The 21952-nt window shown below is 38.0% G+C and overlaps 2 long non-coding RNA genes across 2 annotated transcripts in view; one reads left to right on the top strand and one right to left on the bottom strand.

Moving 5' to 3' along the window:
• LOC143862157 (uncharacterized) overlaps positions 1-20598 on the top strand; it is a 28494-nt gene extending 7896 nt beyond the window's left edge. Inside the window, exon 2 of the long non-coding RNA XR_013240201.1 lies at positions 20298-20598. This is a non-coding gene — a long non-coding RNA (uncharacterized LOC143862157). The remainder of the gene's footprint in view (positions 1-20297) is intronic.
• Positions 3566-5539, bottom strand: LOC143862582 (uncharacterized). Its single transcript, XR_013240367.1, has 2 exons — positions 4166-5539; positions 3566-3849 (listed from the first exon to the last, which is right to left on the bottom strand). It is a non-coding gene; the product is annotated as an uncharacterized LOC143862582 (long non-coding RNA).
• Positions 20599-21952: the final 1354 nt, after the last annotated feature.

The raw sequence follows: 21952 nt of genomic DNA, 5'->3' as shown, positions 1-21952 counted from the left end.
TCTCATGAATAAAGGTAGTTGGGCACATTTTGTCCTGATTTGATGTAAAGTAATAAATGGCTTGGATCACTCACATGTTATATGTCCGATTGTATTTTTGAACTACATGCAAATTTTTAAGGGAAAGCTCATCTTTCCAATATATAAACCCAAGCATATACAAGGTACAGGTCACGTTGAAAAGAACAGAGCATATGATTGTATGAAATATTCTCACAATGAGATAATACATATACTAAAATTTGATGCCTAAACCTACACTACAGTGCTCAAACATAATTTCTACTAAGACAACCATATAATCATCTTGTTAAATATGAATTTGATGAATAATACGCCAAGCATATTAGTTATACATAAAAGAAATAAATGCAGAGGATCATGACAGGCTATAATCAAAATATGAAGACAAGCATTTATCTTTCTAAATCATCTCAATAGGAATATTGTTACCTAGCAATCATTCAAAGTATTCAATACTACTGCCACTCCAACATGAATTACTATCAAGATCAGAACCAGTTTTTTTTTCTTTAAAAAACAAAATCATACCTTGATTTCTGCATAAATTTTTTTTTATCTTTCGATCAGATTGCCTTAAGAAAACATTATGCATAAAGTTTTTTCATAAGAACCATACCTGAAAATCCTTGCAAATCCTTTGAAATATGAAAGTCCTTCAACAAGGTTTCTAGAGATGGGACTAAATCCGATGCATCCAACGGCAAAATTGCCGGATTTCTTCTCTCTGCAATCTTCTCTCCTTCTTCTTCTTATCTTCCTTCTACTCTTTTGATCAATTTATAGAGCAAGGATAATCAAAAGGAAAACATGATGTATTCTCTCTTCTTTACTCCCAATCTCTCTCTTCTCCCTCTGATTTTTCTCTCTTGAAACTGAAATGTTTGAGTTCACTGGATCCGAATAAAAATAAAAAACCGGATTACATGGAGTTTTGCCGGATTCCGGCGAGCATCACAGAGAAGATGAGAAAATAAGGTTTCTAGAGCTTTAGATCTAGGGTTTCTAACTAAAATCTAGCAAAGAAAAGATGACAGAATAGTAGATCCAACAACACTATGATGGAATACAATAAAAAAATGAGGCCGGAGCTCCGGCAATCTCGCCGGAGAAGATGATCGGTGTGCTAGCGATACTCTTTGAACAGAAATGCAAATCCTCTCTTTTTATTTCTTAGATCTGAATCTCAAATGGAATAGCTAGATCGAGAATAAAATAAAAGATCTCTTATTCGAATCGGAGAAGAAAACTACGCCGGAGCTTGACCAGAAAAGAGAGCCTCAAATCGGAGAAGATGAAAATGAATAAGCAAATTAGGGTTTCGATGATTAGGGTTTGGATGTGATAGGGTTTCAGAAGGATCCCTCTCTTTTCTCTCTCTCTCTCTAAAAAAAAAAGAAAACCCTTGATCTTCACAAATGAGGCTTAAGCCTTTATTTATAGGTAAAATGGGAGGTTGATATCGGCACTCTAATTTTGATGAGCGCGCAGTTGCGCGAAAAGATGATGAGGCGCACGGACGGATCGTGTCCTATTCGAAACTGGGTCGGCACTATCTAGGATAAATTCTCCCCCTCTCAGGATACATTCACCCCACTTTCTGAACTTGCACCACGACATTGTCTTAGCTCGTTCATTAGGCAAACGTGCTCGGATTTCGACGAAATTTTGCAGGGACCTTGGTGGGACCCTAACCTAGCTTAGGGTACAATTTGGAGTCCTATCTCACTGACTTGATAAGTTTTTACACAAAAAATGGAGGGATTAGGGGACGGTCAAAATGGGGTGTCTACAATACCTAGGAAATATTTAAGCAAACCGAGATCCTTGAGTTTGAACTGGCTATGTAAGAATCGTTTGACGGAAGCAATGGAAGTTGTATCATTGCCGGTGAGTATTATGTCGTCGACATAAACTAGAATAATGGTGATCCTGTCCTTGACTTTGAGAGTGAACATGGTGTAATCAGCTTTAGACTGTTGAAACCCAGCTTGAAGAAGGGATGTTGAGAACTTGGAGAACCAATTACGAGAAGCTTGCTTGAGCCCGTACAGTGATTTTTTTAAGCGACAGACAAGATGTTCACCATGATCCCCTTTTCGAGGAAATCCTGGAGGTAATTGCATGTACACTTCCTCGTCTAAATCTCCATGGAGAAAGGCGTTGTTAACGTCTAATTGGAAAAGTGGCCATCCTTTTTCAGCTGCAATGGCAAGTAAACAACGAACAGTGACTGGCTTGGCCACTGGAGAAAACGTTTCGTTGTAATCAATTCCTTCTGCTTGGGTGTATCCCTTTGCTACAAGTCGCTCTTTGTATCGCCTGATACTTCTATCGGCATTATATTTGATTTTGCATACCCACTTGCACCCGATTGCATGCTTCCCTGGTGGCAAGGGGGTAACCTCCCAGTGCGGTTCAATTCAAGTGCTTTTATCTCTGCTGTCATGCCTCCAACGAGCATCTTTAATTTTAGAATTAAAGGTTCTAGGTTCATGGTTTGTGGATATGGAGGAAAGGAAAGCTTGATGAGCATTTGAAAATTTATGATAGGAAACATAATCAGCAAGTGGGTAATTAATACCTGTGTGAAGACCCTTGGAAGAAGCGTGACTGCTTGTGGGTGAGGAAGCAACTTGAGAGCACTCAAAATCGGCAAGCCATCTGGGTGGTTGATGTGTGCGAGAGGATTTGTGCGAAGGTAGTGTTGCTAGTGGGGATTGATGATGGTGTATTTTCTACTGTAGAAGGGATAGGTGAAGTAACCGTAGTGGGTTTGTTGATGGTTGGTAAAAAATTATCTTCAATTATTGGGATGGGTGTTGACAAATGTGGAGGTTCAGAATTGATGGTCTTCTCTTTGATAAATGGAAATTGAGTCTCATGAAAGCCTACATCCCTGCTAACATAGAATTTTTGTTCATCCAAGTCAAAAACTCTGTATCCTTTCTGTCCATAAGGATAGCCAGTAAACACACATCTCCGTGCATGTGGAGCAAACTTGTCATGTGTTTTGGTGTGAGCATAACACAAGCATCCGAACACACGCAGGTGCTGATAGGTTGGTTTGGTATTGAATAAGGCTTCATGAGGAGTCTTTCCTTGGAGAATTGGTGAAGGTAATCAGTTTATTAAGTAGGTGGCAGCCAAAATACATTCTCCCCAAAAATTGATGGGTAGCCCAGATTGAAAACGAAGAGCTCGGGCTTTTTCAAGTAGATTCTCTATGTTTGCTCTCAACCACTCCATTTTGTTGGTGTGTATTGACACAAGATCTTTGATGTAAAATTCCTCTCTCATTCAGAAAATTCTGCATTTGATAAGATAGAAATTATGTCCCATTGTCAGATCTTAGGATTTTAATGGTTAAGTTAAATTGGTTTTGTATCATGGCACAAAAATGTTTTATATAGGAATAAGTCTCGCTTTTAAATTTCATCAAAAAGGTCCATGTGCAGAGGCTAAAGTCATCAACAATGGTTAAAAATATCATGCTCCAGTGTGTGTCAGTGTTGAGTATGCTCCCCATATATCACAATGAACAAGTTCAAAAGGAACAGAGCTTTTATTAGAACTAAGAGAAAAAGGCTCTCTTGTTTTCTTGGATACAGGACACACTTCACAAGGACAACTATTATTTTCAAAACAAGAAAGTGAAAGATCTTGGGCTAGCTCTTTCAAACGTTGATTGGATGGATGACCAAGACAGTTATGCCAAAGCTGAAATGAAGAGGCTTGATTGCAGCGATTTATTATTCCTAGGTCCTTGTAGAAATATAGTCCATCTCGTTCCTCACCCAGACCAATCACCTTCTTCGTTGCTAGGTCCTGAAATACACAGAAGTTCGGAAAGAAGACAGCAGCACAATTATGATTTTTGGTTAGTTTGCTTACAGAAAGCAAATTTAAATCAAATGAAGGAATACATAACACATCTCTGAACTGTAGTGGGGAGAAAGGGAACATGTTCCTTTATGGGAGACACAAACAACTTCACCATTTGGAAGACGAACAGATTGGGCTTGGTGCAAAGTGGTTTTGGTTGATAAAAAATCCAACGATGATGCCATGTGATCAGACGCCCCCATATCAATGATCCAGGATGATGACAGAGAAGGTAAAGATGCACAAGATATAGCCATACCTGCCAAATTGGCTGAGGATAGGCTGTGATCATGGTTTAGCAGAGACATTAGTTGAGAATGTTGCTCCGGAGATAAATGCATAGCAATGGAATTTTCTGTTGCTTCGTTGTTTTCCTATTGGTGTTACTTGCAGCAGGTGAGACATTGTTGTGGCTATCTTGGTTTCCATAAAGCTTTCGGCACTGAGGACGAGTATGACCGAAATAGCTGCAGTGGTCACAACGTGGCATGTCTCGTCCACGTCTGCCACGTCCATTCCCACGGCCCCTAAACTGATTTCCAAAACTTCCAATAGTTCGTCCTCGTCCTCGACCACCTCCATTTGCATTCGAAGTCGCCATCGCAGCACCTTCTAAGGGTTGTGACAATCGCTGGTGAACGCTGCGTTGCCTTTCACCTTGAAGAATCAATGCATAGACTCTGTTTATGGAAGGCAAGGGATCCATAGTGAGGATGTAACTTCTCACAGTGGAATAAGTTTCATTTAACCCATTAGAAACTGAAACACACGTTCATTTTGTTTCAGTTGGTAGCTTCTTTGATGGCACCCCAAGAACACTTAGGAAAGGAAGTTAGAGAATCAAGATTGTCCCAATAACCCTTGAGTGTGGTATAGTAAGTCAGGACAGACAGTTGGTCCTGAACATGGTTTGAAATATCACGTGTAATGCAATAGATTTGAGCGGCATTACCCTGTAAAAAACGTTCCTGAAGATCTTCCCATGCCTCCTTCGTTGTTTCGAAGTAGATAATGCTGTTGGTGAGTTCCTTAGAGACAACATCCCAAATCCAAGAGAGTACCATCGTATTGCAGCGACTCCAATCCGCAAAATCCGATGAATTCTCCTCTAGTTGAGCAATGGTTCCATCGATGAAAGTTTGTTCTTGGCGTTAAGGGCTGTACGCATAGCCCTCTTCCACAATGGATAGTTTTCTCCATTCAGTTGCTAGTAAACTAACATCATTCCTGGGTTGTCCGAATGGTGAAGTTAGAAAGGAGAAGACGAATTGATTGATCTCCATGATTGATGTTGGAACTGCCATTGTTTGCTCCAGGATTATTGTTGTCACTATTATTTGAAGACATGGTTGCAAGATAACAGAAGATGAAGAAAAAATAATAGCAAGGATCAATCCTGCTCTGATGCCATGAAAAACTGACTAGGCCTTTTAGAAATTGAATCCATGTGTATTTCTCATTTACAGAAGCATCCTATATATAAAATATTTACAGCAAGGGATGATCTCTTCTATCCCATAAAAGTAGCAGATATTGATACAATCAGTTACAATCCTATTGGTTTAAATCCTAATGGATAAACCCCATTCAAAATTCAAACTAAATCTACCAGATAGATAGGGAGAGGATAAGATACGTGCTGCTCCAATAGCCTATCTACATTGGGCGGCCAACAAATGAACAAGTTAGATCATCTAAATGGGTGGGTCCTACTTTTCTTTTTATGGGTTGTGTCTTTACACTGAAATACACGCCCGTGTTTAGTTAAAAATCTCCATATAAGTACCGGACTCAGTTAAAAATACTTCTTCTGGGAGTTGTTTGGATCTATGGAAAAAGTTTTATGGGAAAAACTATTTCACGGGAAAAAATTCCAAAGTCAAGTAGGGTTGCAATTTTTATTGAAAATGTGAAAAAAAATTTTTTTGACAAAAATGGCCATGGAAAATGAGTAGATCAAAGACTAAAAAAACTTATTTTACATGGGAAAAAAGTCCTCCGATGTAATTTTTGTTATTTTAACTTTACAAGAATCGATCCCATGGATCTTTGGCATTCAAATCCATGAAAAACTAATTTTGATGGGAGAGAAATCATAAACCGAACTGAGGCCATGTCCGTTGGTTGCATCCTCTAATTTGACGAGGATATCCTTATCCTCGTCCTGAGTTTGAAGATGACCCAAAACCCGAGTTTGAAGATGACCCAAAAAAATGCCTCTAGTCTTCTCCCACTTCCACTCACCATAGATCAATGGAATTGTCCCTTCTAACATTCTCCTACTTGGCCTCCATAGGTTTTTGTTGCATGTGCATCTATACCCATCAAATCTATGATCAGACCATTTCAGACCGTCTTATCAAGAAATAGATGATACGCATCGACGATCGAGACCAAGTTTATGCAAGATCATGTTCTTCCAAGGTCAATCAATGCAAGAATACGAAGAATTCGAGACAGCGTCGAGATTAACGAGCCACTTTGATCAATCACAAGGCATTATAGAGTTTCTTTAGGATTTTTTTTATTCGGAATTTAGGAATTTTAGCAAGCATGTTGGTCGTCCAACTTTAGTTAGAAATTTTAGGGAAAGTAGAAAAGTTGAGTATTTTTGGGAATTTTAGAAAAGTAGAAAAGTTGGTTTGACGAATTTTAATTTTAATAGGAGAGATTTTACGGATTTAATTTGAAGAGCTTTAGGAGGAGAAAGTTCAGCAAAATTTCCTTGTTGGATGTTTTCTTTTCATTGTTTTAGAAGTAGGAAGCTTTGAAAACTCTATATATATATATATAGCCATACAAGTGTAAACGTTTTAGTGCTTTTCTTTATGGAATAAAATTCGTTTCTTTTATCCCCTTGAACAAGTGGTGCTTGAGTCTTATGTAGTTTGTGTTTTGAGAAGAAGTCCCAAGTTTTCCAAGTGAGAACTTCAAATTTTTCTTTAGTTATGTTATGGCTTGTTGAAGGCAAGTTGATCTTCCTCACGAAGCAACCTGTAAGCTCAATTGTTTTCACCTTGGCATTCCCATCTTATTTTGATGATTCCAATACACAAGTGATTTATGATCACTAATGTGTTTGATTGTCTAAGTTGTAGATTACATTGGTGCTAAGACAACATTGCTTGGATTGAGGCCAAGAAGATCTCATTGGACCACATCATGAAGGCCAAAGACATTGAACTCCAAGACGATTGAAGACTTGAAGAATCGCATTGAAGATCGAAGTCAATTTAGATCGTAAAAGATCCAATCTTAATTTAGATTTTAGAGGCATAATTAAGTTAATCTCACACACCCTAAATGTATAAGAGATTGTCCTTGTGGTGTTCCAACACCTTGGAACCCTCATAGCAATCCCAACTTGGTTGAGAATTGGAAGCCCAAAAACAAAAAGTGAAAATCTGCTCAACATAGGCTTCTTGGAACTCCGAGAGAATTCTTGGAGCTCCGAGCTCGGAACTCCGAGACATTCCTCGGAGCTCCGAGAAATGGTCCAGTAGACATTTTCCAACTTTTGTTTGTATTCCCGGAACTCCGAGATTTTTTCTCGGAACTCCGAGAACACTATAACGGTCGGATTTTTAGCCGTTGGGAATTTTTCAGGAATTACCACAATGCCACTAAATGGTCATATTTTGGTTTTCCTATATATATGGGCATTCTAAACTTCAAGACCATCAATCCTAACACTCTTAAACTCCATTTGAACATCCAAAGAGTGAATCAAACTTGATTATGCCTCTCATCCTCTAAAGATTATGATTTGGATTATAGGCTAAATTTGTACATCTTCTACATTTTGTAAACCCTTGTGAGGGATTTTTTTCCTTTTTTCTTACTCAAAGAACTTGTATTGGGTGAGTGTTCGGAGAAGTGTAGCCCACTCTCCGTGGTGAAGATTGCCACCAAGGTTAAAGGTAATCAGAATTTGTAATCGGCACCGATCTTCGCCGAAGTTAAGAAGATCACATAGTGAAGCCATCAACGGGTTTGGTTGGTGGAGTGGAGTAGGCCTCGTGTTTTGAGGACCGAACCACTTTAAATCTCGGGTGCACACTCTCTTGAACTCTTGCTCTTTATTTTGCATTGCACCTCTAGATTTAACTTGTGTGCTTGAATTTCATTGTTGATCTCTTAATTTTCAAATTGGGTTTGAGTTTTTAAAAATATAAAAACTTGCTTGAAACCTAATTAATATTCACTCGTCATAGTTGCCGTACTTGGGACCACCCTTGGAATTTCACTTGGTATCAGAGCCTTAGCTCTTAAACGATTTTCTTTTCTAAAAATCTTTGGAAATTTTTTTTGTTTTCAACAAGGAAAAGATCATAAGATCTTTGGCAACTTTCTAATTGTGAAATGACGGATAGAAATGGAACCGGACTTCCGGAAGGCCATTCCACAACTAGACCTCCTTTCTTTGATGGGTTCAATTATGGACATTGGAAGATAAGGATGCGCATCTATCTTCTTTCGATAGATGTGGAACTTTGGCATATTGTTGAAAATGGATACATTTTGCCTTCCACACCATTTGAAGAATGGAATGCGGTAGAGAAAATGCATGCAAATTTAAATTACAAAGCTATAAATTCTTTGTTTTGTGCCTTATCTACGGAGGAGTTTAATCGAGTTGCTCTTTTTGATTCCGCCAAGATTATTTAGGATACACTTGCCGTTACCCATGAGGGAACATCACAAGTCAATGATTCCAAAATAAACTTGTTAAAGAGCAAATATGAAATGTTTAGAATGGATCAACATGAAAGTATTTTCGAAATGTATACTCGATTTTCTAAAATTTCTAATGAATTAGCCAATCTTGGTAAATCTTATCCTACTGATGAGCTTGTGAGTAAGTTGCTTAGGTCTCTTCCTCCATATTGGGATCCAAAAGTAACCGCCATACAAGAATCAAAGAATCTCAAGACCCTAACCATGGAGGAGCTTGTAGGATCTCTCATCACCCATGAGATGCTCCTCACTAGCCGACAAGAGGAGAAGAAGCCGAAAGAAAAAGAAAAAGAGAGTCGATCTTTAGCTCTAAAAGCCTCCAAAGCAAACTCATCATCCTCTAGCGAGGCGGATAGCGATGAAGAAGAAGCTTTAAGAAAATTTAAAAGCTTATGGAGAAAGAAACATAAAAAGGATAAAAAGAAGAAGAAAGAAGAAAGTGAAGTTGAGGGAGCTTTAAGATGCTACAATTGCAAGAAGATTGGACACAAAAGACCGGATTGTCCACTTCTCAAGTCGTCTTCCTCAAAGTACAAGGGAAAGAAGGATTGGAAGAAACATAAGGCTCTTGCCGCCGGATGGGATGCTACTAGCACCTCGGGAAAGAGCTCAAGTGAAGGGGAAGAAAATAAAGATGACCTTTGCCTCTTGGCACTCTCCCATGAAGTCGAGGTAAATTCTAACCTCTCTTATAATTCATCAAGTAGTGATAGTGAAAAAATATCCTATGATGAATTGTGCTCAACCTTGCATTCTCAAATTTCTAAAAATAAAGTTCAAAAGAAATCTATTTCAAAATTAGAAAATGAACTTCATTTTTTGAGAAATGAATCTTCTTCCAAATCTCAAGCTCAACTTGAAAATTTTAAACTTGAGATTGAAACCCTTAAGGGTTGTTTGGATGAGAAAACTTGCCAAATTGCAAAACTCCAAGATGTGGCAAGCTCTTCCAAATCTTATGAAAATGAATTTAATGATTTTCTAAATCAAATAACACATCTTCATAATGAAAATGAAAGGTTAAGATCATGTCTCCATGGATTCTTAAATGGTGACAAAATTATTGACATAATTTTAAAGAAGACTAGTCAAAGATCTAAACATGCATATGATAGGACTAGCGTATCTAACCCTCATGTTAGATGCCATTATTGTGGAATAAATGGTCATAACCAATTCCAATGTGCATCTAAGATTAGGGATAGCGGTGGATCCAAGAAAGCTTGGGTTCCCAAAGCCCCCATATGATTTTCATCATATGTGCTTAGATTAGGGGCTTGCTCTAAAATTGAATATCTTTCTATGGATAATTAAAATATCCCCTCTTATGTTGAATAAAAATTCTAAATAGGAGGAGTTCTAGGTTTGTCTTTTTCCTTGAAAAAGGGGGAGCCTTAAATTGAATATTTCATCCCTTTATTTCTCTTTTACCCCAATCTTTTTGATTGATGCCAAAGGGGGAGAAAATTCTAGTGTAAGGAAAAAAATGTATGCTTTTATTGGAAAATCTCTTGTGCTTGTCATCATAAAAAAATGGGGAGATTGTAAGCCCAATGGTTTCCACCTTGGCATTCCCATCTTATTTTGATGATTCCAATACACAAGTGATTTATGATCACTAATGTGTTTGATTGTCTAAGTTGTAGATCACATTGGTGCTAAGACAACATTGCTTGGATTGAGGCCAAGAAGATCTCATTGGACCACATCATGAAGGCCAAAAACATCGAAGTCCAAGACGATTGAAGACTTGAAGAATCGCATTGAAGATCAAAGTCAATTTAGATTGTAAAAGATCCAATCTTAATTTAGATTTTAGAGGCATAATTAAGTTAATCTCACACACCCTAAATGTATAAGAGATTGTCCTTGTGGTGTTCCAACACCTTGGAACCCTCATAGCAATCCCAACTTGGTTGAGAATTGGAAGCCCAAAAACAAGAAGTGAAAATCTGCTCAACATAGGCTTCTCGAAGCTCCGAGCTCGGAACTCCGAGACATTCCTCGGAGCTCCGAGAAATGGTCCAGTAGACATTTTCCAACTTCTGTTTGTATTCCCGGAACTCCGAGATTTTTCTCGGAACTCCGAGAACACTATAACGGTCGGATTTTTAGCCGTTGAGAATTTTCCAGGAATTACCACAATGCCACTGAACGGTCATATTTTGGTTTTCCTATATATATGGGCATTCTAAACTTCAAGACCATCAATCCTAACACTCTTAAACTCCATTTGAACATCCAAAGAGTGAATCAAACTTGATTATGCCTCTCATCCTCTAAAGATTATGATTTGGATTATAGGCTAAATTTGTACATCTTCTACATTTTGTAAACCCTTGTGAGGGATTTTTTGTTCTTTCTTTCTTACTCAAAGAACTTGTATTGGGTGAGTGTTCGGAGAAGTGTAGCCCACTCTCCGTGGTGAAGATTGCCACCAAGGTTAAAGGTAATCAGAATTTGTAATCGGCACCGATCTTCGCCGAAGTTAAGAAGATCACATAGTGAAGCCATCAACGGGTTTGGTTGGTGGAGTGGAGTAGGCCTCGCGTTTTGAGGACCGAACCACTTTAAATCTCGGGTGCACACTCTCTTGAACTCTTGCTCTTTATTTTGCATTGCACCTCTAGATTTAACTTGTGTGCTTGAATTTCATTGTTGATCTCTTAATTTCCAAATTGTGTTTGAGTTTTTAAAAGGATAAAAACTTGCTAGAAACCTAATTAATATTTACTCGTCATAGTTGCCGTACTTGGGACCACCCTTGGAATTTCACAACCTTTACAGCTTCATAACTCCACACCACCATCTTTGTTTGCAGTTGTGCCATCCACGGACCAGCCATCTTTCCTTCTACATCTTTATTCCAAGATACCAGCCACTTACCTGCTTGGATCTAGATTATTCCTCTGTTTGAAGAAGCCTTTTTCTTCTCCTCTGGTTGTACACAACATCCTACTTGCACACTTTTATGCTCAGCCTTGGCAGCCCCAAACCCATTCAATACTTCTAGAAGACAACCCAAAACCAGCCTTGTGAATCCCCTGCAGCTGACCTTAATCCTCTCTTTCACCCTTTCCACTAAACCACCTTAGTTATGTTACTTAAGGATATGTGAATTTCGGATTATACCTTTACTGTAAGATGAATCTAATAATTTTGCAAGATCTGACTATGAATCTGATTTGTAGAATATAACAGTAATCAAAAGAAGGTTTGAGAAACTTATCAGTGAGTTGAGGCACGAATCTTAATTCGTTGTCCTTGAGACAAGTATCCCCCCCCCCCACGTACAACAAATCGTGGTGCAGATTGGGTCTCTTGGTGTATGTCTCTAGGATACAACAACTCTACTCCAGGGGGTGTGCAGTGTGCACTCACGCTACCCGAATGTCTAGCGAACATGCTTATGCAGCTTTGATTATAGATGGAAAAAACGACAGAAAACTCTTCAAACACACATAACCAGTAGGTAGGAGAAGAAGAGAAAATACAGAGAGAACTTTTTGTTTTCGTCTGTATCTCTCAACCTAAAAGGTCGCCTTAAAAAGACTTCCAAAATTCACGTCCTTTAATCCCTTAATTAAGTGACATGTTTTGGAAACGTTGCCCAACGGGAAGAAAAATAAAGCCGCACTTAATGGGCCGTTACAAAACCAAAACATCTAAACATCACACACAATAACTTCGAAGTTCTCGGGAACGGCGAAGTTATTTGACCGAGAACGGCAAAGTTATTCCCCAAATACCGGCAAAGTTATTCTTTAAGAACGACAAAGTTATTCGCTAATAACTTTGAAGTTCTTTCAGAATAAATATGGCTAGTTAAAAAAAATGAGGAAAAACTATGAGCCACATGCGCGGCCGACCAGGCTGGGCGGTGCGCTGTGTGGTATAGCCAAAAGTCTACCGAGTCCACTCGGCAGCTTATGTGCGTAGGCCCACCTTTTCCTCTTCCCATTCACAAACTAAGAGAAGTGAAAACCAATATAAACCCATTAGCCTTTCCTCCACTTTCCAATACGGGACTAAATGTCCTCACAAAAGGAAAAAGGGAAGGGAAGAAACTCAAGTTTGCTTTGAAAAGTCCATAAAAGTTTAAAGTGCAAAAGCCAAAAGATAACTGAGTAAATATTATAATTTTGAATTATAATTAGACAATTTCCTTTTCACCAAAGGAAAAGTCAACAATTTAAACTACTAACAGTCTCATATTAGGTATCCGAAACCAATTTTAGTCCCAACTACCATCAACTTGAAAACCTTCAGTTCCCATACCAACACTACCTTGTTTAGCAGCCATAACAAGTTCTTTAACCCATTCCATTCGTTCGTTCTTGTTTTCCTACCCAAAATCAACCCCAAAAATCCTCTTTCCTCCTTAACCGAATTAAAACCCCAATTACCATCATACTTCAGCCCACCCAAGTCCCTAGTTCTCAGCCCATCTTTTACCAATTCCCCTTTACCTTAGTTTCCTAAGATCACTAGTTTATCTTTAAGATTCCGCTCTCCTGTCATTTAGTATTAGAGCGCTCCCTTCCATGAGCGCCATCTCATTATTTACTATCAGAGCAGCCCTGCTCGACTCTACATCAGTTTTACATTCTAATATCATGTGATTGGCATTCATGATATGCAAACGATTTTATAAACATTCCGTTCAGTGAGGGTATTGACAATGAATCATGTAATCATTGGTCAATTAGGTCAATCCAATAACCTCCCTACAATTATAAAGCTAGTATCCTCTCTAATTACTCGCCCGAGCGTACTCGGTCTCTTATGCCATTTGTTATTAACTTTGAAGAGTTTTGGGCAAAAATCATGTGAAATGGGAACAGACATCCCCGAGAAAATGTCTACCTAAGCATGCATGATCTGGGGATGGGTAAAGAAAAAATAAACATCGAGATCCTAAAGAGAATTGATATCAGAACCATCTGACATTGAAATAGACACTAGGATCCGTCGTCTCTTAAAGAGGCGTAGAAAACTAATGCTTATCCAATATCAGATAACACTGCTACATATCTCTATACATCATATCTAACATCCATGCCTAAAGAGAGTTAGTACCAGTGTCATCTGTCATTAGAATAAATACTAGAATCCCTCTTCTCATAAAGAGGCATAGAAGACTAGTGTCGATCTGATAACAGATAACCTTGTTACCAGTCTCTATACATCCATATAATCCTAGCTCAACTCCTCTAGAAAGCAATAAACAAACACATGCACATCTACAGCTAAGCAGGTAATAACAGTTATAATATGCAGATATAATAAGCTAGAATAAACAGAAAAGCAGTATAAGAGCTACAGCTAAGCAGTATAATCAAGAGATAATAAACTGGAAAGCAGTATAAGATCTACAACTAAACAGTATAAATGGACAGGTAAGCAAAGCAGTAAAGAGATAATATATTACAGCTAAAACATGTGATCAAAGTAGTAATAATATGTATGCTACAGCTAAGCATGTGAAAGAGCAATAAAGAAAGCAGTTTAACACTACAACTAAGTGCGTGTAAACATGCGAGGATGTGTAAGGAATAAAGATAATCGAGAAAAAGGTATAAACACAATAGCATGTCCCTATACAAGAAACAGTGATAACCACAAACACAAACCATAAAACATTAACAACAAACCCTAAGACTCTAATTATTTTTCGGGTCTGAATCTTAGAATGGTCTGATGTTCATCCAAAGCCGCCTACGTATCCCCGCCTCTTCAGGAATCAAGGCCATGTAGTTCTCGCACATATTCTAAATTACAATGCCTAACCCATCTAGGACTGCTATCCTAGACTCAATCAACTAGACTCGATTAATTGTTAACAGCTTCTTATGCGATTACTTAAGTTCAAGTGTATTGCAGAATTTAAGACCCCCTATATGTCCTAACTAAAATGCAAGTTTAGCCCTAAGCTAATGCAGGTGATTCATATATCCTATGTGTAACTAGGCTGTGTGTCGGAAAACAATGGGATCACTAACACATCATATTCTAGTCATCAGTCAGCGAAGAGTATCTCCAACTGACCGGACAGAGGCGTAACATACTCCTCCTAGCTAGGACAGACTCCTAACTCTATAACACTCATAACATCTAGGACAGACTCCTAACTCTAGAGGAAGATCTTTTCGAAAACATGTGTAAAATATTTGTTTGAAGAATTTTTGGTATTTTTGAAAGGATTTAACTGACCGGACAGAGGCGTAACATACTCCTAGCTAGGACAGACTCCTAATTCTAGAACACTCATAACATCTAGGACAGACTCCTAACTCTAGAGGAAGATCTTTTCGAAAACATGTGTAAAAGATTTGTTTAAAGAATTTTTGGTATTTTTGAAAGGATTTAAATGATTAGTTTTTGAAGGTTTGACTGAACCTAGGATAAGGATCCCAAGCTGCCTACGTATCCCGTGGGAGGAGATCAAGCCAACGTAGTTCGAAACAGATTTTTCTAACTACTCTCCTAATGACTCATATCTTTTCAAATATTTTAATGTTTTCAGATGTTTTTATATTTTTAATGTGTTTTTACTGTTTTTGAAATGTTTTAACCCTTTCAGGTAAAGGGAACCTATATGACTACACCCCGTGATCCACAGCATGGTGGAGTGTCAACACTAAGGACAGAATGCTTAAGCTTAAAGGGAAACTCCTATCTAAAGGACAAACTTACAAAAAGAAAATGACAGACTCCCTGACTAAGGACAAATTCCTATTCTATATGGGCAAGACAGAATTCTGTGGCTTTACAAGGGTAGGACAAACTCCTAACCTTGCAATGGTTGGACAGAATCCTATACAGACAGAATCCTATACTTTGCAAGAGTTGGACAAAATCCTATATCTTGCAAAGGTATGACAGAATCCTAACTCTGTATGACAGTAAGACAGACTCCTAACACTAAAGGACAGACTCCTAACTACTGGGCTGACTCCTAACTAGAGGGTAGACTCCTAATCTATGAGACTGACTCCTAACATATAAGCTCTAAAGAGAGTGCTAACTAGACTAAAGCAAGTCTCCTAGAAGAAGGGGAGACAAAAAGAGATGCTAGCAAGACTGAGGCAAGTCTCCAAGACACAGAGGTGGGCTCCAAGTATCCTTATCATTGCCCTTGCAATGATAAATAAGAATAGGCATCTGAGACTAAGTTGGTCTTTAACTTAGAAAGGGGTGCAACTTGTGAGACTTGAATAGTCTCCTAAAGGGTTGATTCACTAACGAGACAAAGCCTGTCTCCAATGGGAATGACTTTTTCTGCATGAGACATAATTTGTCTCCTAAAAGAGTGGGCTCTAGATGACTCTTTCATTGCAAACTAGGCTTAGCATGAATCAAGCATCAAAAGCATACATTTGCATTCTACATGTAAGCTAAATATTTGTATTGAAAATCACACTATCCAAATGGAAAAACTAGCAAAAGTGATACACATCAAAATTGTAGGGGACACATCAAGAAATATTTGATTAGTTATCCAGTTCGGCCTGTTCTAGCTGGAAGTGGTCGAAAAACGGTCATCTTTGGGCTAATTTCAGATTTCATTTATCCAGTTTTGTTTTAAAAAGTTCTAATTTTATTTTGCAAAACAAAGAAACCAAAACACATTTTTAAGAAAAGTGTTCAACACTAAAGTTTCAGTACATTCATCGAGGAAAACTTTCTGAGTTGACCACTCCGGCTGGATTTAGCCGGAAGTGGCCGAAAAACGGCCATCTCCGGTCAAGCCGCAAGTTGGAAATAGGGTGTTTTTTGCTGAAATCTTAAAAATGTCATAACTTTTTCATTCCTTAGCCAAATTAGGTCCATGATATGTCAAATTGAAAGACTTGAAAAGCTCTACAATTTTTACACGTATCACTTTTCCAAATTCTAACCAGAATTTAATGAAAAGCACAATACAAATCTGAACAGCATGCATTTCAACATTTTCAACATCTTGTAAGAGCATTTCACATCAAAACCCTAGATCTATCATGGATTTCACTAGATATTCACATCACACACATATTAACACATATTTTTCAATTTCAAAGCCTAACACATCAGATCTAAATATTTTCACAAAAATCATCCAAGAATTCACCATTTTAACCTAAATTTTCAGCTAAAATATTAAAATTAGCATAACTTCTTCGTTTCTGGGCCAATTTTGGGCCATTATATGCAAAATCGAAGATCTCAATGAGCTCTACACCTTTATGAGAATTTTTTTATGAATTTCAACCGAAAATTGATGAAAATGGCAAAAAATGAGGCTGTATAGCAACTAGTCTTGCTATTTTCACATCGAAATTCGACTAGAACTCAAAATCTGAGGTGAATTACTTTAGATATTTATATGAGACATATTTTAAAACATATTTTGATAGATTTTAGCCCTAGGTTGCTAGATCTAATCATTTTTAGGCATTTTTCACTTAGATTTCATATTTTAGGTTAAATTTTCAAAGAAAACTTAAAATAAACTCAAAATTCATCAACCTTGTGTGAGAAACTTCAAATTCTAGCATCTCTTGGATCTCTCCTTGTTCTTTCTCTCTCTAGATTACATTCTTTCTCTCTCTAGATCTCCTTCTTTCTCTAGAATTCTCTCTCTAGAAAGCTCTGTCTCTAGAATCTTGAAAGCTCTCTCTTGAAAGCTCTCTCTCCCTCTCTCTAAAATTAGATTAAGAACTCTAATTTTTTTGTTAGCTTACAAAAGAAGCTTAAGCTTCTATTTATAGGCTAGGCCCTTAATTTTTAACCCTAATAATTTATTTGAACACCCCTCTTTGTGTTAGCTTTGGCTTAGTTTTGCCCAAAATAGGTGGCCTAAGGAGAAAAATTTAAGTAAAAAATTAACATAATTTTATCCCTTTCTATTACCCTAAGACACCCATCCTATGTGTTTTACATTTGATTTTGCTGAAAATGAGTGGTCTCGAGAAGAAATTACGTCAAAAATTAGGGTGGGATATTTCACCCCCTTTACATGTAGCTTACATCCGAAGCTAAGTTTTCTTAGTGTAATTACCTAAATCACCCCATTTTCACTCTAGTGTAAAAGCTACCTAGGCTAATGGCTAATACACACCCCTACTTTTACACTATGCTACACTACCTTGTAAACTACACTCGTATTATTTGACATTTTTCATTCGATTTCGACGAAATTTTGCAGGGACCTAGCTGAGACCCTAATCTACCATAGGGAAAAATTTAAGGCTCTAAATCATTGATTTGATGAAGTTTTTATTAGAACTAAGTTATCTAGGGTTCGGTCAAAATGGGGTGTCTACACAGAATTTTGAAATTTGAGCTCTTTTTGAAGGATTCTGATGGAAAAAATTTGAAATTCAGCAAGGGGATGCCGAATTTTGGCAAAAATAGATGAAACATTGCATTTCAAGGTAAAACGTATTGAGATTCCATGGAGGAGATTGATTTCCAAGGTCAATTTCTCCCTTAGATGAAAATTCCACAAGCAAATCCTCTTTGCAAGAGGGTTTTTCTCCAAAACCCACTAGATCCAAGATCTAGAGAAAATTCTCTCTTTTCTTATCCAAAAATCAAGTCAAAGTTCCTACAAATGGAGGGAAAAATCCCTTTTGTAGACCACTTACAAGTAAAAGGACTTAACTACCCCTAAGTGAATGAAAATGACTAAAAGGTACATGGTAGACACAAAATAACCAAATTATCCTTAATGGAGTAAAATGACATTAAAGGACTCAACAACTAGTCAAATGTCTAAACTATCCTACTACATAGAAAAAAGCACAAATGAACAAAAACACACGAACGAAACTACACTAGGGAGGCTAATGTAGTGAATCTAGGGGATGCTCCTACATTAGTAGCTCAATCCCAAAAAAATGCATTACTATTGATATCACAAGCATGATTGGCCAAACAGATATGGTACACCCAGGGGCGGAGCCAGTAATTTACACTTGGGGTGGGGGTGGCGCTTACTATTACCGGCGTTCAAGAACGCTAGTAAAACCCATATGTATTGTAGGGTATAAAAGGAATTTTGCAAGTTATTGGGGCGGGGGGGGGGGGGGGGGGGGGGGGGCTCATGCTATACGTGGCTCAGACCCTGGAACATCCTGTGCCCATTTCAATCTTGTCCATCTTTGCAGTAGCTCGAGATCTTAATAACCCATTTGCCATATTGTTTTTACTAGATGACATCAGTGGCTTGCTATCTAACATAGCAGCTTAGGAACACTAAAGGGCCATTTGGATATGCGGATTTTAAAATCCAGGCTTTAGTTTGAAAATAGTGTAAAAGAGGGTTCATGATGAAGCTGTTGTATGCCTCCCCGACAGTGTTTTTTGGACTTTAATTGAGAAATCCAGGTTTTAGAAATCTCTCCCCCATCCTAAGATTTCTAAAATCTGGAAACATGGGTCGATCTCCTACTTTGTTGCTACGGGAAAGAAGGGCGAGAAATCAGAAAACGACGGTTGCCCTCTTCTTCTCTCATCTCCTATCTACAATTTTGTGGAAATTCAAGATTCTAAAATTCACGTATTAAGATTTGCTAGGGGCCATCGTCGAAGGCACTCTGTGGACCTGCTGTTGCATGTGAATTAAATGAATGGGACAAAATATGTTAAAAATTGAGCCCGTGCGGCTGCTTTCTCATGCAACAGCATGTCCCCGAAATGCCTTCCGCAATGGTTCCTAGCAAATCCCTCTAGATATTACTTTTTAAAGTGAAGTGAAAATATAGAAAATAGGGTGGAATGCTGGAAAGCCGGTGGAAATATCCTTTCCCCTTTAGCAAATAAACAAGGTGATATATGGGTTTCCTTGTTTATAACATGTGGCCAGTTCATATGCACTAAGCAAATCATTAGCCAATACAAGGTAGCTTCGTGGGAGCTGAACACCCAATTCCCAAGATGGAGAGAGAGAGAGAGGGGGCCTGGTTTCCAGATGTAGATTAATTAAAAGGAAAGCTAATGAAGTATAGAAGCACATGACCACATGGATCTGCGATCCTCCTTGCTTTGACAGTTTGCACGTGGGAGAATGTGAGGCAAAAGCCTCCTTTTAATACCTTATGTAATCCAAATTGACATTTGAATAATAAGATATTTCTAACCTTGGTATTTGTAGAAGGGAGGGGGGCTTATTATACTAGAGAGCTTTAGTTCCCCATGGAGCTTTGTCACATGGGAATGGCCAAGCTGCACGTGAGCATGTATCCCAATGCTTATTTTACTGCCCCACTCGTGTACAAGAAACCTAATGATTGTTGAGACCCAAGTGGGTTTTTTCTTATCTTTTTTCTTTTTGTCACATGAAGGGTAATGTCTCCTAAAAATCTGTTTTACAGCCAATAGACTAATCATTGAGAATTAGAAAATGAAATTAGTGTCTCTTGGGGTTTTTAGGCTTTTGGCTCCATGATTTGTAATCTATAGTATTAATCTTCTTCCTCCATCATTTCCATCCAACAACAATCTCTCTCTCTCTCTCTCCCCTTGGATTTTTAGCAAGGTGTGTGTTCTTCTCTCCATATGCTTCTAGAGTGCTTACAAGTTACAACCACTATCACTGTATTGTATCTTGCATCTGAGTATTATTAAATTTAAGCGAATTTTTTGGAGAAAATGATTATATATTCCTCCAGCCATACCAACTAGATGGAATTGGCAGACAATGCACGCGATCCAGCTGTTGAAGATGCTCCTGACGAAGACCGAGTAGGGAGCACAGAAGAGGCCTTCCAATCTATCTAAGACCTTGTGTATAGATCAATGGAATCATCAGTGTTTCCTTGGCAGATCAGGGACCACCAATAGAAGAACCCTAATTACTTTTGTTTTTCACATGTGTTGCTCCCTTCAAGCAACTACATACAATAAAGAATAGGAATTAGGTTTATTTTCCCCATGCACTAAACTCTTACTAAAATTGAACTCTTGTGTCTTGATTGAGAGTTATCTTAAGTTAGCCTTACACCCATTCGTAGAAAATGTCTAAGTATCTGCATTCACTAGGTTTGCCCATTGTGGGCAACCCTAAGCCCTGTTTGGATTCCAGAAAAAAATTGTTAAAACATCTACTTGTTTTAACACATGAAAAAAGATAACTTCATGCGAACATGTTAAATTTTTATGTAGATGGGTCTTCAATTTACGATGATATTTATATAAACTAACAACAGTCATATCATTTCTTTCAATATATTGTGTAAAGACATGTTTTTCTTGCAATCCAAATAATGGAAAGACGTTTTCAACAAGTATGATGAATCGTGTGCGAAGTAAAAGAATGCAGAATTTGCATGTTAGGCTCTTTCCTAACAGCTAGTACCCCACATGCGCCTCAGGGACGTGATCACATCCGTTGATCTGTCCAGATACCCCAAGACCATACGGATCGCCGCATGAGGTCCACAAGATCAACGGTCTGAATTACCCATCTATTATTCCACCAGGGACCCAAAAATTGATCGTTAGGGTTGATCTGATGGTGACCGTCTGCCTGATCAGATCACTAAAAATGATCTTTCTAGATCTGATTCATGATCAAATTCAACTGGAAGTGTTAATTGAGGCTACCACGTGCTCTTCGGATTTGATTAAGTAGAAATCATCAAATTGTCTATAGGTAGGACATTGGACCACACATGCTACCAGTACTGAAATGAGTAGGACATGCTCTCTTATTTGAGAACAGCTTTATAAAAACGATTTATTTTCTCCAAGCAAAGGATTAGTTTAATATAACAAATGTTGAAGAAAGGATTAAGAAAATCTCTACATGGAACTCCACACATGTTAATGGCCATCCAACAAGAAAATCGATTATTGATTTTTGGTGAGTGGGATGCACTTGTGTGCGTGTGCTTTAATTAATTGCACTTTAATTAGTAACATTGTTGAGACATTTGACTCTGTGTTAACAAAAAATCAAGACAGAAGAGCATTGTAACTGCCATAAATTTGTCATGATACCTTGATGAAATAAATAAAATGCCTGAGAATACACACACCTCAAAAATGAGCTGCTGTTGGATCAAATATCAAGGGTGGTATTTCTATCGTTTCACCGCTTTAAGTGTTTATACGGCCTCTCTCTCTCTCTCTCTCTCTCTCTCTCTCTCTCTCTCTCTCTCTCTCTCTCTCTCTCTCTCTCTCTATGTGTGCGGAAATGATATCGGCAAAACCATATTCTGATAATAGGTGTGAAATCAGCTTGTCTTATATGCCTAACAAGCTGTTACAAATCCCAAACAGTTATCAGCAGCTGGTTAAAGCATGTGGGACAAGTTAAATTCAT

This window comes from Tasmannia lanceolata, unplaced genomic scaffold (assembly GCF_043159265.1).
Source record: "Tasmannia lanceolata isolate RefF3 unplaced genomic scaffold, GAP_Taslan_0.1 ptg000037l, whole genome shotgun sequence".
Lineage (NCBI taxonomy): Eukaryota > Viridiplantae > Streptophyta > Magnoliopsida > Canellales > Winteraceae > Tasmannia > Tasmannia lanceolata.
This window is presented reverse-complemented; position numbering and strand designations above follow the sequence as displayed.